At 48.5% G+C, this 22,918-nt stretch overlaps 1 protein-coding gene across 3 annotated transcripts in view; it reads right to left on the bottom strand.

Annotated features, from left to right (window-relative positions):
• The window catches only part of TMEM229B (transmembrane protein 229B), a 41,037-nt gene extending 28,271 nt beyond the window's left edge, over positions 1–12,766 (bottom strand). The window contains exon 1 of one of the 3 annotated variants that reach the window (XM_069596873.1): positions 12,617–12,766. The gene's annotated coding sequence lies outside the window, so the exon portion shown is untranslated. Of the gene's footprint in view, positions 1–12,270 lie in introns of all 3 variants that reach the window. The other 2 variants (XM_069596870.1, XM_069596874.1) reach the window with 2 other exon arrangements.
• Between the last annotated feature and the right edge of the window lie 10,152 nt (positions 12,767–22,918).

The following is a 22,918-nucleotide window of genomic DNA, read 5'->3' on the forward strand; positions in this document are numbered from 1 at the left end:
GTATACCTATCACTGATTCATGTTGATGTATGGCAGAAACCAACACAATATAGTAAAGCAATCATCCTCCAATTAAAAATAAAATTCTTTAAAAGTGTCCTTCAATCAAGAGATAGCTAACTGATTCATGTATCCTCCCCATCTGAGGGCCTGGAAACAGGGCTGTCTGAACCTGGCTCTTCCACAAACCCTCACAACTCTATTACCTCGCCTCCCGATTCCCTCATCCAAAAATGAAGAAAACACAATAAAACACTTTAGATTCCATCACCGTACATTTTTCTACTGTTCTGCTGTTCTTCCAGGAGCATTGTGTAATTTATATATTTTAATTTTAAAATGTCAGGATGAAGCAGCTATAGGGATTAACAAGAAGAGTGATTCTCCCTTCTCAGAAGGTGGTAGAGGAACTTGGCTCACTTGGGCTCTGAAGAAACATCCAGGTGTAGGACTTGCATCCAGGAACCAGTTTATAAGTCTCTCTGCAGAGCTGACTCAGTCAAGGGCCAACAGCCTATCCCCCACCCCCAGGATTCGAGTGAAATGCAAGCACCCAGCAGGCACTCCCACCTGGAGGACCCACCAGTTCATCATTGAGATGAACCAGGAAGCCTTCTTGGTTTCCTAGGGTGAGGCAAGATTGATGATGTACTTAAGGCGCAGAACTGAAGGAGGTGCCAAAAAAATCTTAGCAATCAAGATAAATGGTATCGTATGTAATACAATATTTTAAAAAACCAAATTGGTAAACCAGGGTGTGGGCTATCATACTGGAACCAGGGCCAAGATTAGGACAAGGTCAAGGAGGCAAGGTCATATGAGGGTCTGTGACGCTGGCATTGTCCTGCATCCAAAGGACCTCTCCACCCATTACTGCCAATAGCACCTCTGGAGAAATACTGCCCAGAACCACAACCTCTGGTCCCAAACCCCTGACATTCAGAACTGTTTAATTTTTTTTTTTTTTTTTAAGGTAATGTAGAGTGCCAGAAGAAGCACAAGCTGGAATCAAGATTGCCGGGAGAATTATCAATAATCTCAGATATGCAGATGACACCACCCTTATGGCAGAAAGTGAAGAGGAACTAAAAAGCCTCTTGATGAAAGTGAAAGAGGAGAGTGAAAAAGTTGGCTTAAAGCTCAACACTCAGAAAACTAAGATCATAGCATCTGGTCCCATCACTTCATGGGAAATAGATGGGGAAACAGTGGAAACAGTGTCAGACTTTATTTTGGGGGGCTCCAAAATCACTGCAGATGGTGACTGCAGCCATGAAATTAAAAGACGCTTACTCCTTGGAAGAAAAGTTATGACCAGCCTAGATAGTGTATTGAAGAGCAGAGATATTACTTTGCCAACAAAGGTCCGTCTAGTCAAGGCTATGGTTTTTCCTGTGGTCATGTATGGATGTGAGAGTTGGACTGTGAAGAAAGCTGAGCGCCAAAGAATTGATGCTTTTGAACTGTGGTGTTGGAGAAGACTCTTGAGAGTCCCTTGGACTGCAAGGAGATCCAACCAGTCCATTCTGAAGGAGATCAGCCCTGGGATTTCTTTGGAAGGAATGATGCTAAAGCTGAAGCTCCAGTACTTCGGACACCTCATGTGAGGAGTTGACTCATTGGAAAAGACTCTGATGCTGGGAGGGATTGGTGGCAGGAGGAGAAGGGGACGACAGAGGATGAGATGGCTGGATGGCATCACGGACTCGATGGACATGAGTGAGTGAACTCCGGGAGATGGGGATGGACAGGGAGGCCTGGCGTGCTGTGATTCCATGGGGTCGCAGAGAGTCAGACACGACTGAGCGACTGGACTGAATATAGAGCGCATCCAGTAGATTACGTGACCCCCCACAGCTGGGTCTGGGGGCAGCATCCCAAACACACGAACATCTCTGCAGCCAAATCTATGAATATGCTCGCTCTGCAGATAAAAGAGACCGCCACTGGCCTCATGTTCGTTCAGGTCAGGCTTTGCCATCACATGAGTTTAAAAAAGCTTTTTGGTTTTAGAATGTTTTGGATTTTGAAACTGCAGATAAAGGAGTGTGGGCCTAAATAGCATTACATTAGGTCTCTTAAAGACAAAAGGTGGCAGATTGGACCCAAAACTTCTGTTACCAACTTGTACAAAAAAAAGAACTCCAAAGGTCCTCAGCAGTGACCACCCTGAGGAAGGTGATTTCTCGAAGTTAGTCAAGCCCAAAGCAGACTTACAGCCTTCCCCACCTACCAACCAACCGACACTTAAATACCATCTGCATGTAAAAGGTTGGGCAGAGTCCTGGGCTGTACTGAGACATCCAAGACACAGGTCCAGCCCTTGAGAGTTGAACAGTTAGATGAGGCTGGAAGGCAACTATAAACCATTGTTTTTTGGAAGTCAAAAGGAGCAAATTCATACCCATACTTTAGGAATGATGAAACCAAAGTTCAGAGGGGTGAAGGCCTTTCATGTATTAGCAACAGGAAGTGAGTGTCAGGGAGAGTTCAAACTGGGGTGTGATAACTGCCCTTCCCTACACTCTGCATAAAGGCACATAATAACTGCCATTTTAGTGAGAAAATGGCAAGAGTTGTAGAAGATCCTGAGGAAGTGGCTTTGGTCAAATACACCTTTGCAGCAAAGATGGGTTCTCTTAAAAGGACTGTAATGTAAGGAGGGAGCAAAGAGGTGAGGGGCCTCCTGGCAGGGAAATTATGAGGTATGGGGTGGGTGCTACGTGGCAGGTGAGCAGGCATGTGGCTTAGGCTTTGGTGAAAGGCATAGACGGAGTTGTTGGGAAAGTAGGCGAAGGCGATGAATGGAGAGCTCAAATGCCAGGGTGAGGACTCTGCACTTAGGTCCTAAGGCAGCATGTCTCAATCATTTGAGTTCTGCCTTCATGACTTACGGCTTTCTACTACCCTTGTAAGAAGAGGCAGATACAGCGATTTAAAAGAGACCACTCTGGGACTTCCCTGGTGGATCGGTGGTTAGGAATCTGCCTGCCAATGCAGGGGATACGGGCTCGGTCCCTGATCCAGTAAGATCTTAGATGCCTTGGCACAACTTAGCCTGTGTGCCGCAACTACTGAGCCTGGCCTGGGAGCCACGACTGCTGAGGCCTGTGAGCCCTAGAGCCTGTGCTCTGCAACAAGAGAAGCCACTGCAATGAGAAGCCTGTGCGCCACCACTAGAGGAAAGCCCCTGCTCTCTGCAACCAGAGAAAGTCCACAGAAAGCAACAAAGACACAGCGCAGCCAGGAAAAGAAAAGAGAGCCCACTCTGGGGTCACATTCTTTCCATCTGAATCTGGGCCCCGATGCCAACTGTGTGACCTTAGAGAAGCTCTCTTTGCCTCTGCTTCCTCATTTGTAAATTGAAAAATAATACAAGTACCTCCCTTGTAAGAATTACATGAAAGAGTGTTTTTGGTTGTTCGGTTGCTCAGTCGTGTCTGACTTTTTGGGACCCCATGGGCTGCAGCATGCCAGGCTTCTGTGTCCTTCACCATCTCCCAGAACTTGCTCAAACTCATGTCCACCCAGAAAACAGCACCTGGCATTCATTATAAGTATTCAGTAAATGTTAGCTGTTGCTAGCATCTTGATTTAAGTTAAATTTGTAGTTACGTATGTATTTGTAGCCTTATCCTAAGCAATAATATTCACGAAATCCTGGATTTCTTCTGTTGTTATAATTCTGATGACACACAAAACAAGAGGTTCAGTCAAAAGTCTTGAGCATCTTAACTAAAACACTGACTACAACAGGTCTGATGCTCCCCAGCTGGTGCGAGGGCCTCCAACAGCACCATCCAGGAAGTCTGATATCTGAGCCTGCAACTGAGAGGCCAAGGTGGACTGGCATCTGACTGTACCTGAGACACACAAGGTGTGAGACGTGAGCTGCCCATCTGCTGTGGGTGGAGCCGAGGGAGCCAGCCGAGCTGGGGGCGTGGGGGTGGGCCTGTGTCCTCAGGTTCGCTGCAGGAGAGGACAGTGTGATTGCTTCCCGGGCTAATGTGGGCCACATGCAAGAGGGGCTGGCTCCAGGTCAGAGCAGGTCTTGTCCAAGAGGACCATTTGGACAGATGGAAAGACCTTAGCCGAAAGAGGCTAGAGGTGAATCGCTGGATTTTCAGGGGCTGAGGAAAGAACAGTGAGCTAGAATAGAGGATAATTTGCTCTTTTCAAGACAACTGGGAGTAAACAGTCCCCACTTATGGAGGAAGAGTCTCTGAGAAATGCATGACTGTGGCCACAAGAAGAGACTCAGCACTAGGTACCTGCCAAGCCCAGGAAGCTGGGAGCTGGCCAACAACAGTGCTGGCCAAGCAAGCCCTTTCCTGTCCCTCTCAGCCCAGGGAGAAAGGACTGGATGTATTCAGTACTGAACTGAGACAGCTTGCGACTTAAAGTGACCACAGGACCTTCTACTGCCTAAGATTGACCCGGATCATTCATTATGAGGCCTGATGGAGTTTTCCTCCTGGGGCAGGGAAACAACCAATCCCACTGAATCAACATAAAGGGACAGCGGGAGACAAAATCAAGTCGTATTATGAGTGAATCCCAATGAGTCATGTTTCTTTACACTCATTAGAAACATAGCTATTAAAACAAAATGTTTGTCCCTGGACCAACTAAAATAATATATCAATATCCCCAGTGGTATGGTAACCACCATTCAAAATCACTGCAATAAGGCAATAAGAAACTCAGGAAGAAAGCAAGGCAGGCAGGGACAGAAAATTGGTTTGGTGGATTCAATGGCAACTCATTTGCTCCCCAACCTTGAATATGATGAAATTAAAAGACGTACCAACGGAGAGCAGAATCCTTGGATGAGTGGCTTGTTCAAAAGGAAATCGAGGCAGCCTGATTCCTTCAACAGAAAAGCTGTGACTCTCTGGATCCCTAGGCTGAGCTTACCATATGATCTTTTTCTTTTAGGAGGAGCTAGGACTGAAGCATTTGAAAAGACCTTGATGTGGGGAAAGATTGAAGGCAGGGGAAGAAGGGGGCAACAGAGGATGCGATGGTTGGATGGCATCACCAACTCAATGGACATTAATTTGAGCAAATTCCAAGAGATGGTGAAGGACAGCGCAGACTGGCATGCTGCAGCCCATGGGATCGCAAAGAGTCGGACACGACTGAGCGACTGGACAACAACAACAACAAGGGCTGCAGCGGGGGATACATTCTTGTGGACTCTGAGTCACTGGGAGAGCATCAGCCAGTCCCTAGGTCCTAGAGCTTTGGGAGGATACTGGGCTGAACCAGAACCTGTATCTGCCAAATCCAAGCACGGACTGTAAGACATACACCAGTGCATGAACCTCTCTGCTGCCTTCACTTGGGGACAGTAGGAGGATGAGGGGTGAAGATTAAGTTTTAAGACAAGATAGAGGTATACTTCATCACCAGGCGATGACAATAGCGTGAACAGAAGCCACCTCTTGGCTCCCCATTTTAACAAGGAGAAGTGACCCAACCCAGGCCTCCTTCACAAGACTTAGTCCCCTAACTTGCAGTGTGGCTTCTTTCTCCTTCAGCCTACCTCTATTCTCTCAGCTGTGACTTCCTCCTGCTCCAGACCAGCTTAGTTATTGCCTGAGAAAGAACCAAATTATCCAGATTCTAACGTGTCTGTGTGCGCTTAGTCGCCCAGTCGGATCTGACTCTTTGAGACCCCATGGACTGTAGCCTGCCAGGTTCCTCTGTCCATGGGATTTCCCAGGCAAGAATTCCCTTCTCCAGGGGATCTTCCTGACCCAGGGATCAAACCCATGTCTCTTGCGTTGGCAGGCAGATTCTTTACTGCTGAGCCACTAGGGAGGCCCCAGAAATTTACTAGATGACCCAAGCAGTATTGCCGGCGGGACATGTTAGAGAATATCTCTCCTGACACTCCTATTTTACAGATAAGGAAACGAATTTACGTCACATGCCCTGAGTCATTGAGTTGAGACAAGAACTGAAGTCCCATGACCTTGGCATGAGGCTCCATTATACACTATCATGTCAACTCTCAAAACAGGGTCAGCCCCCCTGCTTCAGGCCACCACCTAACCTCCATTCCCCTTCCACAAACGTCTCAAAAAATGGTAGAAAAGCCCCAGAGTTAACTTGCCTGGAACAAACAAGAAAAAAAAAGATGAGAACCACCTCAATGAACTAGCTGGTCATCTTTGAATGGAGTTATCAGTGGCCACAAACACTTTCTCAGAAGGACAGGAGGGTCCAATGCTTGCTGTACCCTAGAGAGTATACCTGAGATCCAGAGTCATAATCAGGGTCTCCGCAGCTGGACTATAATGATGGGCAGGGGAAGGCCCAGAAACTAGGTTGGAAGATGAGGCCTGGAGTCCAGAATCTGCAAAGGAATTCCCTGGGAGTACAGTGGATGGGAATCGACCTGCCAATGCAGGAGACACGGGTTCAGTCCCTGCTCCGGGAACTAAGATTCCACATGCCACGGGCAACTGAGTTTGTGCACCACAACTACTCACCCCATGTGCCTAGAGCCTGTGCTCCACAACAAGAGAAGCCACTGCAATGAGAAGCCCGTGCACAGCAACGAAGAGTAGACCCCACTCTGCAACCAGAGAAAGCCCACACACAGCAACAAAGACCCAGCGCAACCAAAAATTTAAGATTAAAAAAGAATCCGCAAAGATAAACTACGGTGACTAGAAGAGGTAGGCTGATAGAAGGAACTGCTGCTGCTAAGTCGCTCAGTCGTGTCCGACTCTGTGCAGCCCCACAGACGGCAGCCCACCGGGCTCCCCCGTCCCTCGGAGAAGGCGATGGCAGCCCACTCCAGTCCTCTTGCCTGGAAAATCCCATGGACGGAGGAGCCTGGTGGGCTGCAGTCCATGGGGTCGCTGAGGGTCGGACACGACTGAGCGACCTCACTTTCATGCATTGGAGAAGGACACGGCAACCCACTCCAGTGTTCTTGCCTGGAGATAGAAGGAAAATGCTGCCCAAATAGCCGGTTGAGCAAGAGAAAAATTTGGCATGCAAATGAAATGGGGTTTATGAGATACATTCTTACGCTAAGCAGAAAGTCTGTCCTCTTATAGTAACTCCCAGGCCATCTGGTCTGCTTCCCCAGTGCAGGGTACTGACCTCTCTCTCCCCGAACATTCGAACACTTGTCAGGATATTGTTTTTCAAAGGAGAATCTCAATTTCCATCTCCTTTTAACTAGCTGTGTTTAACCCACCCCAGCTTTCCTACTTACACTCTCACTGCCACTACCTCCACTTGACTTTCTCCCCGACATTTGTTCCACCATGCGATCCAAGGCTACAGAACACAGTGGAATCAGACAGATCTCAGTCCAAAGCTCAGTTCGGACTCTTGCTAACTGTGGCATGTGAGGTGATTTTATCCTTTATCAAGTGCTCAGCCCAATGCCTGGCATAGAGTGAGTATTCAATAAACAGTGGCTGTCGTCATTATTATCACTGTGTTCACAGAAGCCAGCTGGAGCTCCATGGGTGGAATGAAATCTCAGAGGGCTGAAGTGGGCTGTCCAAGGTCACACAGTAAGTCAGGGAGGGATCCCAGATTTTCTAATCCCGAAAACCTTTGCCAAGCGTCAGCGCCTACACAAACAGCATTATCGCCCAACGACCTCGAAATCTGGGTATCTGATTATGTCCAGGTACTATAGCTGATGATTAAATAGGTACTCACCACATGCTGAAAACTTGGCAGACCATATGAAAGCTCTAAGGCATCTACAGATTAGCATAGGAAGGCCATCTCCTTGTTTGTGACAGCCAAAAATACAATCACAATACGAAAGTCTGAAGCCACTGCTGATGTTGCCCAGTGGTGATAATATTTCTCATCCATATTTGTTTTCAGAAGGTAGATGAAAGGAAGACCAAGGCCCTGGCTGCCCCACTCCTGGCTTTTAGAAAGGCTTTTTCAATTAAGAAAGAGAAAGGGAGAAGTCCTAGGGACTGAAAACTAAATGGGTCTGACCAAGGACTGCTATGAAAAACAAGAAGGGGGCTGGAAGTGGGCTAAAAATAGGTCCCCACCATTGATTCAAGGAACTGCGGTTATTTTCTTCAAGGTGGTCTTCTTGTTGTACCAGGACCTGTCTCCCCACTGACTGTGCAAACAACAAGACCGGGGAGCCCCAGGAAGCACACTTTATCTTGAAGTATGAATCACCCTCTCAGAACTCCAGAAAAGAATCTTCTCTTTGTGGCCCTTCACTCTCCTTCTTGGCTGGCATCCCTCGCTCCTCGGGGCTAGCGTCAAGGCCTTAGGATAACCCAGGGTAAGTGACCTTTCTGATGGAGACAGACCATTCCAGAAACTCACGAGACAGGAGTGCCTCTTAAAAACTGAAAGGAAACAATGAGTGAATGAGCCAGCTGGAAGGCCTTCATTATTCAAGTCCCCCTGCGAAAGCAGTCCCAGCGCCTCCTGAATGCAGGGCTTCTGAAGTGCAAAGCAGTGGCAGAAAGAGCCCTCTGCAATTATGCTCCCTGATCTAGTAGATCTCCCAGCGGTAAGTTAGGATTTGACAACGCCATGTCTGATTTTTCTAAACTGCCATGTGTCCAGAGGGTGGAGCCGCAGAAGGCAGCAATCTGAGGACCCAAGTCCTGCCACGTAGACCGTCTGCCCTAATTCCAAGGATGCTGTCCCATCTACAATACCAGCCACATGGAGAGCCAAGAGCCCTGAAAGGATATCAAACTCCCCGCTAGGGATTAAACAGAGTAAAAGACAATGGGGAGCTGAATGTTCAGAAACAGGAACTGGCAATGACTTTGGTTACTCTTCAAGCTGCCAGACTTGATGGTGACCGACCCCAAAGGCAGAAACACCAACATCAGTAGAGGGTGGAAAGTTACCTTTCAGAACCAGCCTCTGAGGAAACAGGGAGCCAATATCACTCATTCTGTGGCTTTGACCTCACCAAATACCTAAAGGAACTGATGGATGTTAAAATGAACATTGGGGACAGCCTTAGGGCAAAGGGCAGTGGGAATCCACAGCCGCAGGATGGTGTGAGCAAAGGGAAGGGAGCAGGCTCTCCTTTTTATCTGCGAATGGGATAGATTCCCTATCCAGCCTCAGTTCTGTCTATGGATGTCAGTTGCAGGGGTGAAAACCCCTTCCGTTCCCTTGAAGCACAGCAGCATGGCATATCCCACAGCACAAAGTCCAAGACAAATGTATATCTGAAATCAAACATGTGGGTACCTAAATTCTATCAGTGCATGTTTATCTCATAACAAAAAAGTATAACCAGTGGATCTCCAGTACTGGATTCTAAACACTCTTAAATCCCAGGCAAGAAAAACTTTCCCAACACAGGCATTCACACAGATCATGGCCAGCATGCTAACTCACAGTGTGACTCAGTTTCCCTCCACGGGAGCCATAGTCAAGAGGGCCACCTCCTAGCCCTTCCCTAGAAATCAGCTTGGACTTTACTTGTCATATATAAAGCCTCTATGATTTCTGAGAGGTGGTGGTGGAAGAAGCAGGAGCCCTGGCCAGTCAGGCTGAGTTCCTTCCTGCTCAGGGCATCAGAATCCCTCTGACATTCCCAGATGTTGCCACAAAGGGAGTTGAGAGTTTGCCAAGTCAGAAGTTATCTGTACCCTTAAAAGGAAAGTTCCTTGAATAATTATAAAACAGAAAAACAAACAAACCTAAACCACCTTGCCTGTAAACTGGGAATGGGGGAGGAGGGCAAAGGAAAGTAGAGAGACAAAAATTTGTAAACAGTCAGACAGGGCCCGGGTTAGATTTCCCTTCCCTCAAGGACAGCCAGATCTGATACGGCTGCTGATAAGGCCAAACAGCTTCACTTTACTGCTTTTATCCAGGTCTCAATTTATAACATCAGTGTTCCCAAACATCATCAGAGACCCTTCTGAGAGCATGGAGGGGGATTGTCACTGACATCCAGGCTGGACAACATCTACCAGAAAAAAATCCTACTAGGAAGGAGCTCAAAAGGCTTCCAGAGAGCAGAGGCAGACAGAATAGCACTTGCTGCCCGCAAGTACCTTTCTGATGAAAAAAACTACACTTTTGAAACCAACACTGAGCTTTCCCTATCACAGATGCTGTAATGTGGCCCTTTCTTGCAAAAGGACACCTTTCCCTTTAGAAACAATATGTGAATCTGATACATAAAATAAATAAACACAGTATAAGTATCCCTAGCTCATTAAACATCTTTCATTCAAGACTTCAAGGCATTTAAGTCATTTTATAAATGTAAAAATTCATGCCTCATCACTTTAAAAGGGGGAGTCAGAGGGAGTATCATTTCCCCATCTTACGTTCAGTACATTTGAAAAACAGTCCATGGAAGAGCCCCTCTCTCCCCACTGTAAGTGGGGAGGTCAAGCCTCTATATCATTATCCTCAGCTCGGAAAAGCTTGGGATAAACCCAAAGGAGAACTGAGCCATAGTTAAGAGGGGAGAGGGCCCTCAAAGTAGGGTTGGTGGTGCTCTCCAGTCTTGCACCTGGATCTGACTTCAGCCACAGGTTCCAGGGCCATATAGAGCTATAGCTCAGGGGACTTCATTTTTCCTGATATCCTTTACTGCACCTTCCCTCCTGTACCTTTAAGTGGCCAAAGTCAACACTAAATCAGCTTGTTATTTCCCTCCAAGGACCAGATAAATAAGTTGACCCAGCATCGACTGTCTCCCCAGTTACTCAACTCTGTCCCCAAATATAAAGCCTTGGGGAGGAGGGCCAAGCCTTATCTCAGCCCACCCCTCCATGTGTCCGGCCGGACCCACCCCTGGCCCAACCACTTACAGCATTAGTAGTTCATTTACAGGAGCAGACAGAAGTCACCCAGCCAGCCTGCCCCCAGTCTCGGGCAACGCCACCCCCAGTCCCACCCAGCTCATTCTGTCTCCACAAGCAAGCAGATGCAGCTCTGCCTTGCCACCAGTGGATAACCCGATTCTCAAGGGCTGTCCTTTCTAAGAAGGCAATGGGCAATCCTGCCACAGGATGGAAGCCGGGGGTCACATGCAAGGGGCTCAGAGCTGGAGGCACCTTCTTCTTGGAGACACAACGTCAGAGACTGGGGACCTGGAAACTGGCTCATTTGCTTTCTATAGAAAATGACACTCTATCCACTACCACCCCCCCCCAATTCTGGGAAGGTGTTCAGCCCTCCCCTTGACCCCTCTCCCTGCTTACAGCAAAGAGAAAACCCCAGGCCTCCTGACTCAAGTCCCAAGGCCAGAATAACAGCTCATTTGTTACTGGGTGCTGAGAAGGCAGGAGACTTGTGAGCAGAGCCCCAGGGTTACACTGGCGCAGCTCCCCAGGGTCCTGTTCTTTCCTTCTGGGAGGGCTCCCAGTGGCATCAGAACAACCTGCCACCCTAAGCAGGTTGAACCCGAGGCAACCAAACAAACATACCCCCGAAAGAGAAAGAGGGAGACATAGTCCAGGGAAGGAAGGAAGGAAGGGGGTCAGTTTCCGACTGGACATAGAAAGAGGGAAAGGAAGACACCTGGGAAAGAGGCCAACATCTCCCTCCCCTTGCGGTAACGGTCCCCATCCCAGCCCCGCCTCTCCCACAGAGGACCGGAGATCAGGGTGGGCAGATGGAGAGCTAGCGGCCAGGGGGCTGGGCTGGGCCCCGGGGCCGGACCGGGGGAGGGGAGGACTAGGTGTGCGGTCCACCATCGCCTAGTTTTCCCATGCACCCTGGAGAGACGGTTCATCTCGGCACGGATTCTTCCCCTTCAGAAAAGTCCTCAAACTCAGGAGGGCCCGTGGTTCCCACTCCCAAGCCTCTCTAGCTTCCACCCAGACTGACGCCCCCTCCGCCCTCCGGAGGCTTCGGGGATGCTCTCCGCGCGGAGGCAGAGGGGGTGTCAACCTTGCGCTGTCGGAGATCCCCGGCTGGCCCCTTCCCCTCGCATCTCCCGGATGCCCCTTTTGTTTCTGGCGGTGAAAGTTGCCAGGGTGCACCCCTTCCCCAACACGCCCCCCTGTGCGCCCATCCCCCGCAGGGAATCCAAGCCCGGGCGCACCATCTGATCTGCGGCTCGCTCTCTAGCCTGGGCACCGCAACGAAATCGAAAGCAAAGAGCAGGCGGGATCCGGCAGCGCCTCCAGCCTGGTCCCCCGGTGGCAGGGTCTTCCCCACCACCGCACCATCGCCCGCGCCCCCCGCAACTCGGCGCTGCCCGCCCCGCGTGGCCACTTCTCCCGGCGGCGGAAAGGCCTCTCTGCGGGCATCGAGGGCACCTACCGGTGCGGGGCCGGGATCGCGAGCCGGGGCAGGGCAGGGCCGGCCGCCTGCCGGGCGCAGGTGCGGCCAGGAGCGCGGTCTCCCGGGCTCGCTCCCGCTCCTCCTCCCGCGCCGGGACTCGGGGCGCTCTCCTGCGCCGCCTGCTCCCCGCCCCCACGCCCGGCGCTCGGGCTCCCCCCGCGCCGATCTGCCGCTGCCCGTGCCTCCCCCACGCCGCCGGCCCTCCGGCGCCGCGCCTAGTCCCGCATCGTGTGTCGGCGCCCGCCGCGGCGCGGGGGTCGGAGGGCTGCGGCCGCCGCTGCCCGGGCCGAGCGGAGCCCCCGGCGGCGGCGGCGGCGGCACTCACCCATAGTATGGATGCGGTGCAAACTGCACATGCTCGCGTCTGACAGGCGCGCTGCCTCCGGCCCCGCTTAACTCCTTGCTCGCCCGCTCACCGGCTCGCCCTCCGGGTTCGCGGCCCGGTCGACTCCTTCGGCCCTCCCCCGCCTCCGGGAATCGGCTGCGCCCCGGGCGCCTGGAAATGCGCCCCCGGTCCCGACTGCGGCGCAGGGGGCTGCAATGCAGAGCTGCTCTGCCTGCCTGGCCCCTGCCACCCCGCCTGCGTGTAAGGTGTCTGAAGGAGCCTCGAGGAGAGCGCCAGCCGGGACCCCTCACCTCCCCACTTGTAGGAGTTGTGGGGGTACAGCGTCCACTGTGGGTGTCCTGTGGGTCCCCGTTCCCCGAGGGCCACGGTTCCCCGGCGCTGCAGACCCACTAGATGCCAGAGCTGTGTTTTGTGCTGTCCCTTCGTTGAAATAGGCCTGCAAGATCGGTTTTAGTATCCCCATTTTCAAGATGGAAAAACTGAGGCCTGCGGAAGTTAAGGAATCTACCTAATGCAGAGCCTGAACTTCCAAGGTTGACAGTTTGGTTTATACCACAAAGATTAAACAGAAGTCAGTTGGCATCCTTCTGTTGGAAGGTGTAAAATAATGGATGCCATCTAGAAAACCTGGAGATTCTGATATGTGGATCAGTGGGAAATCCCTGACAGGAGGGCCAGACCTTGAGACAGGCCCCTCCGGTGGGTCCTGGGTCGTGCAGAAAGGCTGGGAAAGGAGTAGGAAGGCAATGCAACTCCTATCCCTACGTCAAGCCCGGGTTTGGTACTGGAGCTACAGCCAAGAGGAAAGGACATTTTTACAATTTCTAGTGCCAACTGGGGTAATTATCTGTCTGGAGGGGACCCTATGTGTGCTGAGGCCTGATCAGAGAGGTCTAATGGCTGCTTCCCTCCTAGCCCTCACCCCCTTTTTAATCACATGCCACAGTGAGAGAGTTCTCAGGGGTCCAAGGCAGCACAGAGTCTTCTAAGGAAAGGAACCATCCAGCTGGTCTCACTCCACTCTAGATGAGAAGCTGAGCTGCTGTCTTAATCTGACCTGAAATTGTGGGTTTCTCAAACCTGCAGAGGAAGTACACAGCCATGTAGTGCCAATGGCAAGAGCTCTTGCTTCCCTGAGTTAGTTTCCTCCTCTGAGATGGAGGTGGTATGGCCTGGGTCATAAGTATATTGTGATGCCCCAATAACAAAATGCATGTAACAGCCTCAGTACAGAAGACCTTCCCTAACAGGAGAGTGTTTTCTGCTGAGGCTAAAGCAGGGCTGGGGAGAAGGGATCAGGGCTTCATTGAAGCCATGGGCTGTCCTAGGACACTGTCAGAGAGGCAGAAGACAGGCCCCTCTCAGGAACTCCTTGCAAGAAGATACTTCAGTCAATCTGGCAGCAAAGCCCACCTGCTGAAGACGGACCTCCCCGGAGCCCCCTTGCCTTGGAGTCCCTTTCTGCTCTGGTTTTCAATCTCTGGCTGGTGGCTGATTCCACTCCCTTCTGGCTCTGGGAGGCAGCATTGTGCAGAAGAAAGCATAACAGGCTGTTAAGGCAGAGGATCTGAATTGGGGGTGATTTATCCCTTAGGTACAGTGCAGGGCCAGGCATCCACAATATTTTTAGGGCCCATAAAATTTTCTGAATTTCTTTTAAACTCAGAGGCAAAAAATAAACTTTGAGGTCAAAGAAAATGTTTTCCTATATAATTTTAGTTTAGAAGCCATAGTGTATGGAAGCCAAGGGGCCAGTTATAGAAACTAAAAGAAGGAAGAGTTAGGAACTAAGGCCCAAGATTTGGCGCCAGTCAGTCTCTACTTTATCCAGCTCTCCTGTGGACTTCACTCCATCATCTGGGTCTTCCTCATTCTGAAATTAGGAATCATCTCTTCCTAACAAAAATATATACAATGCCTTACAGTTGACTTATCTCGTTTCTTGGATTTATCATTAATCCCCATTTTATAAATGAGGAAGTCAAGGCTCAGAGAGATTATATGGCTTGGTCAAGGCTATGTTGCTAGTAAAAGCGGAATGCAATTCAAACGCAAGTCTTCTGGCACCCTGTCCAAGATCCTTTCCATCTATCTGCACGCCAAGTAAAGATCAGATGTGTACAGGACAGAGCTGTCTGCTGCAGAAGCAGACCTGAAAATAACATCCGTAGCGGCGAGTGGGTCCCCTGGCTTTTCACCCAGAGAATGCTGAGACATGCACTCATTGTTGTGAGAATGGGTAGAGAGGGTGACCCTGGGTGAAGGGAGGCACTGTATAATGGTTCTAGTGATTCAGGGACAGATTCAAGGTGGAGGGCCATGGGACAAACCAAGCCCCGCTGCACCAACACACACGCCAGAGGATGCCGGCCCCTTTTTTGACTTCTTGTCTTATCCGAGCGACCCGGACCTGAGTTCAGACTCCACATCCTAGTCAGGCATCTTAAGGCAGTTTATTTAACCTTTCTGAGCCTATTTCCTCATCTGCAAAATGGAAATGGCAATAAAACTCAACTCCATGGCTGCTGCAAGCATAGATAAAGATGCTGAACACGTATGGAGTTTGAAGTCCCTGCCACCGCAGGCATTTAACATTCGTTCTCTTTGCATCTCTCTTCTACCACTGAGTAGGGACAAAGAGAGTCTTTCAAGTATCTTTGTGGTCTCTAAAGTACCTTGAAAATGTAGGTCCTTAACCATATTTTCTGAAAGACAAGAACTTTTCCGCCCTTCTACAAAGCAAACCATCCATAAAGTGGTAGCTCTTGTCTACCATAAGTCATTTTCTTGATGACTTTCAAGGGGAACCAGAAAAACTTCTGCATACTAGTTAGAAAGGGTTTTTTTCCTGGGGGTTGCCCTCTGACCACAAGTCAGGAGAGATGTTGCTCAAGAGGGTGATTTCAGTGAAGGGACTGGGCCAGCAGCCAGAGCAGAAAGGACTTGGGAGGGGACTGAAGTGTGGAAACTGGAGGCCAAGAGATAACTGTATATGGTGTGTCACAGAATGCTGTGATAAGAAAAAGAGAAGTGAGTTAGGGCAGAGGAAGCACTGAAGTCAAAGGTTATCTTGAGCTCAGAGTTATTGGGACTAGCTTAACAGGAAAATGGGCTTCCCGGGTGGCACTAGTGATAAAGAACCTACCTGTCAGTGCAGGAGACACAAGAGACACAGGTCAGGAACATCCCTGGGTGGGGAAGATCCCCTGGAGGAGGGCATGGCAACCCATTCCAATATTCTTGCCTGGAGAATCCCATGGAGAGAGGAGCCTGGAGGGCTACAGTTCATAGGATGGCAAAGAGTCGGACACAGCTGAAGTGACTTAGCAGGCATGCACAACAGGAAAATAATTGGGTGAGAAAGAACTGGGGAAACCACCCGCCCCTGCCCAGGGAACCAGTCTTCCCTTACAAGCATGCAGAAATCTTCCTGTTCTCTTCGAAAGTCATTATGAAAATTACTTATGGTAGACAGGAGCTACAGCTTTCTGGATGGTGTACTTAGTGGAAGGGCAGAAAACTTCTTGTTTTCCAGAAGATACAGGCATGGTCTAGGCAGTAAGAGATGAAGACAAGATCTGCTGGAGTCTGCAAATGGGGTGGGAGGAGGAGTCTGCTTGTAACAGGCTTTTTTTCAAATAGGAAGGAAAGAGGCATAAAATTTAGAGGCATAAAGAGTCTAACGGAAAGAAATATGAACCTGGAACTTTTAGGATTCTTTGGTTGCAAGCAACAGAACCCAACTTTAGCTGTCTAAAAGGAATTTATTAGGAGGATATGATTAGATGGCCCACAGATTTGGAAGGAATGCTGGCAAAACAGACTTGAAAAGGCTAGGACCAGGACAGCTCTGGGAGCCCAGGGAATTGGAAGTAATTGAGAGCCTCCTGGGGCTCTGCTGCCAGAACAACGGGACTTCAATTATTTTTATCTCTTTTATCTGCTCAAGTGCAGGGTTAAGTTGGTGAAGTTTACCTAAGCTTGGCCAGAGAAAGGCAAGAAGAATACCCTGATGTAAGCTCCACCAGCGCCCCACATCACAATCCAGAGGAAGACGGGAAATTGAAGTGTTGTTACCCCAAGGGAGAGACAGGCTGCTAGGCAGCCCCCGAAAAGGGGGTGTCCACAGTGTATGGGGGAAGCAAGCAGCAAGGGGATGTGTGTCTGACTCGGGGCCCCATTACGTTCTCAGTTATGAGAGAAGGTGAAGGGAGAAACAGGAAGGCCTTCAGAAAGCAGCAGGAAACTCTGGAAAGTACCGGGACAGGCAGGCCTAGATGGCTGACTGAAATCACCGCTCGTTCCAGGGTGGGTATCGAGCTAGAGACAGGCCAGCACTTTCGGGACTTCGCACAGCGACGAGCTGTGCTCAGAAATGGATGAACTGTAATAGGAAAGCAGGTGCAATGGGTTATTAAGGATGTCTGCGAATGTTTGCTAAATGCTTCTGAGGAGTGGAAAAGTGGTACCAGCGGAGGGCTAGGAGGCATCAGGCCCCAGGGAAATGGTCCAGTTGACTACAGGTTTATCAGAAGGTCTGCTATTCACATGCCCATGCGGGAGAGGGGTGTGTGTACTTTCACCGAGCTCTCAAAGTAACGTATGTTCCTACTTTAGGGATCTTTAAAAGTCATGTCCTCTCTCTCTCTCTGTTTTGTTTTTCTTTTTCCAGTCATCAAAAAGAAAACACAGTGGATAAGAACTATGCAGTATTCATGAACACCTAGAGCCTGAAAATGAGGAACTCACTATATTCTGTGATAATGTGAATTCATCCATAAAGCATTAAGACAGTAATGTGTGGGCACTAAGATAGCCCAGAAAATGAGCACAGGTTCATGAGACCAGCAGTAAATTAAGGGGTGGGGGGAGGCCAACGCTCAAAGAAATCAAAGGGAGTATATGAACATACATGGGAACTACACAACTTCATAGTCGTTAAGTGCGAGTTCAGCTGTGACGGTGGTAAACTGGAGAAGGGGGGAAGCTAGAGCTGATTATGAAACGGGAATCACGGGGAGAGCCGTCCCCATCCCCAGCTGCTCTCATTTCCGACTCAGCAGTCAGCCCAGGTGCTGGGCAAATTTGAAAGAATTTCTACCCTGGAGATTAGAAACCAAACTCCCAGCTAGTCACCTCCCCTCTGTGCCTCCCTCTGCCAGGATACAAGGAGCTCAGTCGTCTGAGGAGGGACAAAGGAGTATTGTTAAGGCGAGCCTGGTTAGGAGAAGGCTTTGCAACTAAAAGCTTTTCTGCTGCTATCTAAGCCCTTCAGCCTGGGGCGGGGGGGTGTGGGGGGAGGGTGGGGGGGTGGGTGGGGGGTGATTCTGTGTGCCTGTCCCAACTTCACTGGATCAGTTCAAAGAGAAATTTCAGCCTGAAATTTTTGATTGCAGGATAGCTTGGGACTTGGCAGCATTAATAGGTTAAGAATTTCTATCACAACATCTCATCCAAGACCCAATTCCTGGTCCCACTAGGTCCTGAGATGGGTTAGAGTGGGAAAATCTTTTTTTTTTTTTAAGATTTGAGTTAAAGAAGTTGTCCCATAGGAGCTGACTGAGAGGCAGCCCAGCTTGGGGGTGAGAGTGGGGGTAGATGGGTGGGGGTGTTGGGACTATACTACCTAGGATAGGATATAACCTGTATCAATTCTTTTTACCGTCTTTGGCCTGCCCCTTGTAGAACTCCGCCACCTTCGGGAAGGGCTGCACAAGCCTGAGGGGTGGATGATCTCAGGGATTCCATCTTGTCTGAGTGCAGGTGAGGTGTCCCATTAGTCTCAGATGCTCACTAATTAATAAGTTTTATATCTAATCTCTTCTCTGGTACTGTGCTGTCATGAGGACTGGACTCCTGATTTGAAGAAAATTGTTACTCAGTTCAACAACTATTAACGCACATGCGCTGTGTTGAGTAGGATCATAGAGGTAAAAAAAATTGAGACCTAAGCATTTGGATATGGGGACACTACACAAAGGTCTCTAACAGAGACCCCACATTCCTAGGAACTTAAATTTTCTCCCTCCCATGAAGTTCAGTTCAGCCCACTCAGTGGTATCCCACTCTTTGCGCCCCCAAGGACTGCAGCATGCCAGGCCTCCCTGTCCATCACCAACTCCCGGAGTCTTCTTAAACTCATGTCCATTGAATTGGTGGTGAAAGGCAGTGATTATTAGTGTTCTAAGATGGAGTCGTTTTCTTCCCAGACTTTATCCCTACCGCACTTGATTTGTAAAGCAACTTTCAGGCACTGGCTCAATATTGACTAGTATTTGCAAATTTGTACATTTCTTTCTGTCAAAAGACCCTTTGCCCTTCTTTCTTGCCCATGACTTAGGTCAAAGTTTGCTTTTGTTTATGCCCTTCAGCAAGATACAGACTTGGGACAGGGCACTGACATCTTTAGTGGGATTTTCCATACTTGTGAGCAGTAATGATGTCAGGTACAGAGCTGTGACCTCCCTGGAGAATACAGCAGAGGGGTCTAGGACAGGGAAGGAAGAATAGTGGGGTTCCCCATGACTTAAAGGAAGACCACAGAGGACATGAGTGCTTTGTTATGGACCTCCATGTGTGTTCTTAGCATCGTCGAAGAAGGGAACTAGTTGCTCCAGGCCTCATCTTAACCTCGTAAGTGCCCTTATGGGCAATTGTATGATGGGAGGTTAACAGTACCCCATATCCTAGCATTTTTACTATTGAAATCCAAATTCATGTTGTAGGAAGACACTGGACCCAGTGGATCCCACCCTCTAGCTTAACTGAATGGAGCTGGATGATGGCCCCAACACTCCAAGAATGTCGAAGGAAGGGGCATGAGTGTCTCTGGTGCTGCAGTCAAGGAGCGTGGATGAGTGTAGGTGGGTGTGGAGGAACGAGGAGCATAGAGGGAAGGACCAGGGGCTCTAGACTTTCTTCCTGAGATCATCCACCATGCTGCTCCCAGCCAGAGGCTCACAAAGTCTACCCTCTGGACCACACCCAACTAGCTTCACATTCCTTCTTCCCTCAAGTGGACACCACGGCTGAATGCATCATTTCCCTTGCAGGATGTAAAATGGGCTTGGGTTAGAACTAGACCCAACTTAACTCTGTCCCCAGACTTGTGTCTGCTCCTTCAAGACCTGGACAACTTCCAGACCACAAGAACACAGTGTATAAGAGGAATCCAGTAATGCTGTTGTGGGCATAGCTTAATTGCTCTGAAGAGGTAACAGGATCCGGGCAATATCAAAAGCATGTGAGTCCCCTCTGATCTCAGCATTGGTCCCCAGCTCCTCCCTTTATCATACCCCTGCCCAGGATCTTCACCAATTGGAGACAATGAGTTGGCATTAAACATGAAGGATGGGAGGTTATGAGGCAAGTTCTTTGACTGGTAGATTGTAGCTTTCTTGAGTTAGTTGTCAACTGAATCGCAACTTTATACTTTACTGATGAGATCCATATTTTTTAAACATTTTAATAGCATTATTAGAAAAATGATCTATACTCCTTGTAAAACATTCACATAATATAAAAGAACAGAAACTAAAAATATTACAGCAGATTTCTACACCCAAATATAATCAGATAATCACCATTAATGTTTTGGGGGAAAGCTATCTACCCATATTTATTTATGTATAGTTTTATATATATATATGTAACTATAGGTGTATAAATATATACAACTGTGTGTGTGTGTGTGTGTGTGTGTAGGCTTCCCAGGTGGCTCAGTGGTAAACAATCCGCCTGCCAACACAGGAGACACGGGAGGTGCAGGTTCTAACCCTGGGTCAGGAAGATCCCCGGGAGAAGAAATTGGCTACCCACTCCACAATCTTGCCTGGATAATTCCATGGGCAGAGGAGCCTGGCAGGCTATAGTTCATGGGGTCGCAAAGAGTTGGACATGACTGAGTGACTAAGCACAACACATATATAGTTTTACATAAAGTAAATTATATTAAACATATTTTTCTGGAAATTATTTCACTTGACATTAATAATGAATTTGTTCCATGTCAATAAAAACAATTCTTCAACATAAATTTTAATGGCTGCATAGTATTTTATTTTCTAGATGAATTTTAATAATTTATTTACTAGGTTCCAACTGATGAACATTTAGGTTGTATCCTTTTTTCTTTACTCTGTTATTATTGCTGCTATAAATATTTGGGGCAACACAGTCTTTTGAAGCATCTTTCTCCTAATGACAAAAATACTAAATGATGTAGCTTGAGGAAAGGCACAAGAATCATAAAACCCTGTCAGTGAGAACAGGAATTTGGAGTGGAGGAAAAGGTCTTAGAAAATATTTAGTGATCCTCACCTATATAAATAGGATTTCCCTGGTGGCTCAGACGGTAAAGTGTCTTGCTTACAATGCAGGAGACGTGGGTTCGATCCCTGGGTCGGGAAGATCCTCTGGAGAAGGAAATGGCAACCCACTCCAGTACTCTTGCCTGGAAAATCCCATGGACAGAGGAGCATGATGGGCTACAGTCCACGGGGTTGCAAAGAGTCAGACACGACTGAGCTTTAGTCAGACACGACTAAATGATGTAGCTTGAGGAAGGGCACAAGAATCACAAAACCCTGTCAGTGAGAACAGGAATTTGGAGTGGAGGAAAAGGTCTTAGAAAATATTTAGTGATCCTCACCTATATAAATGGTTTCCACTCTTATGTATATTACTACATATGTACATGACTATTACACTGGCTTAAGTGGCAAGTTTATTTAGAGTTATTTCTCATCATGAATATCCAGTGAATTTACTTCAACACTAAAACTTTGCTTCCCAAAAGAACCGCGTTCTTCCCAAGAGAGGCTTTGTTCCAGAGATCGTGCATCCAGTAAGCACAACTCCCTGTGCCCTGCAGGGAGATTCCTTGTTGCAGAGTCAGGCCATTCCAGAAGCCATCTGAATGTTCCCCCAGTGGCCAATGGGGCGATGCATAGTGTTTGGAAGGAGCAGCAGTCACATGTCACCCCTACAGCAATGCCTGGTGGTTTCCCATCACAGGAGCCTGTGTATTCTGCTCCCTTGCTTCAGTTCAGTTCAGTCGCTCAGTCGTATCCGACTCCTTGCGACCCCATGAACCGCAGCACGCCAGGCCTCTTTGTCCATCACCAACTCCCGGAGTCTGCCCAAACCCATGTTCATTGAGTTGATGATGCCATCCAACCATCTCATCCTCTGTCATCCCCTTCTCCTCCTGCCCTTAATCCTTCCCAGCATCAGGGTCTTTTCCAATGAGTCAGCTGTTCGCATGAGGTGGCCAAAGTATTGGAGTTTCAGCGTCAACATCAGTCCTTCCAACGAACACCCAGGACTGATCTCCTTTAGGATGGACTAGTTGGATTTCCTTGCAGTCCAACGGATTCTCAAGAGTCTTCTCCAATACCACACTTCAAAAGCATCAATTCTTCGGCGCTCAGCTTTCTTTATAGTCCAACTCTCACATCCATACATAACCACTGGAAAAACCATAGCCTTGATTAGATGGACCTTTGTTGGCAAAGTTATGTCTCTGCTTTTTAATATCCTGTCTAGGTTGGTCATAACTTTCCTTCCAAGGAGTAAGTGTCTTTTAATTTCATGGCTGCAGTCACCATCTGCAGTGATTTTGGAGGCCCCAAAAAAAATGTCTGACACTGTTTCCACTGTTTCCCCATCTATCTGCCACGAAGTGATGGGACCGGATGCCATGATCTTAGTTTTCTGAATATTGAACTTTAAGCCAACTTTTCACTCTTCTCTTTCACTTTCATCAAGAGGCTCTTTAGTTCTTCTTCACTTTCTGCCATAAGGGTGGTGTCATCTGCATATCTGAGGTTATTGATATTTCTCCTGGAAATCTTGATTCCAGCTTGTGCTTCCTCCAGCCCCGCGTTTCTCATGATGTACTCTGTATAGAAGTTAAATAAGCAGGGTGACAATATACAGCCTTGACGTACTCCTTTTCCTATTTGGAACCAGTCTGTTGTTCCATGTCCAGTTCTAACTGTTGCTTCCTGACCTGCATACAGGTTTCTCAAGAGGCAGGTTAGGTGGTCTGGTATGCCCATCTCTTTCAGAATCTTCCACAGTTTATTGTGATCCACACAGTCAAAGGCTTTGGCATAGTCAATAAAGCAGAAATAGATGTTTTTCTGGAACTCTCTTGCTTTTTCCATGATCCAGCGGATGTTGGCAATTTGATCTCTGGTTCCTCTGCCTTTTCTAAAACCAGCTTGAACATCTCGAAGTTCACGGTTCACATATTGCTGAAGCCTGGCTTGGAGAATT

Source organism: Ovis canadensis, chromosome 7 (assembly GCF_042477335.2).
Source record: "Ovis canadensis isolate MfBH-ARS-UI-01 breed Bighorn chromosome 7, ARS-UI_OviCan_v2, whole genome shotgun sequence".
Lineage (NCBI taxonomy): Eukaryota > Metazoa > Chordata > Mammalia > Artiodactyla > Bovidae > Ovis > Ovis canadensis.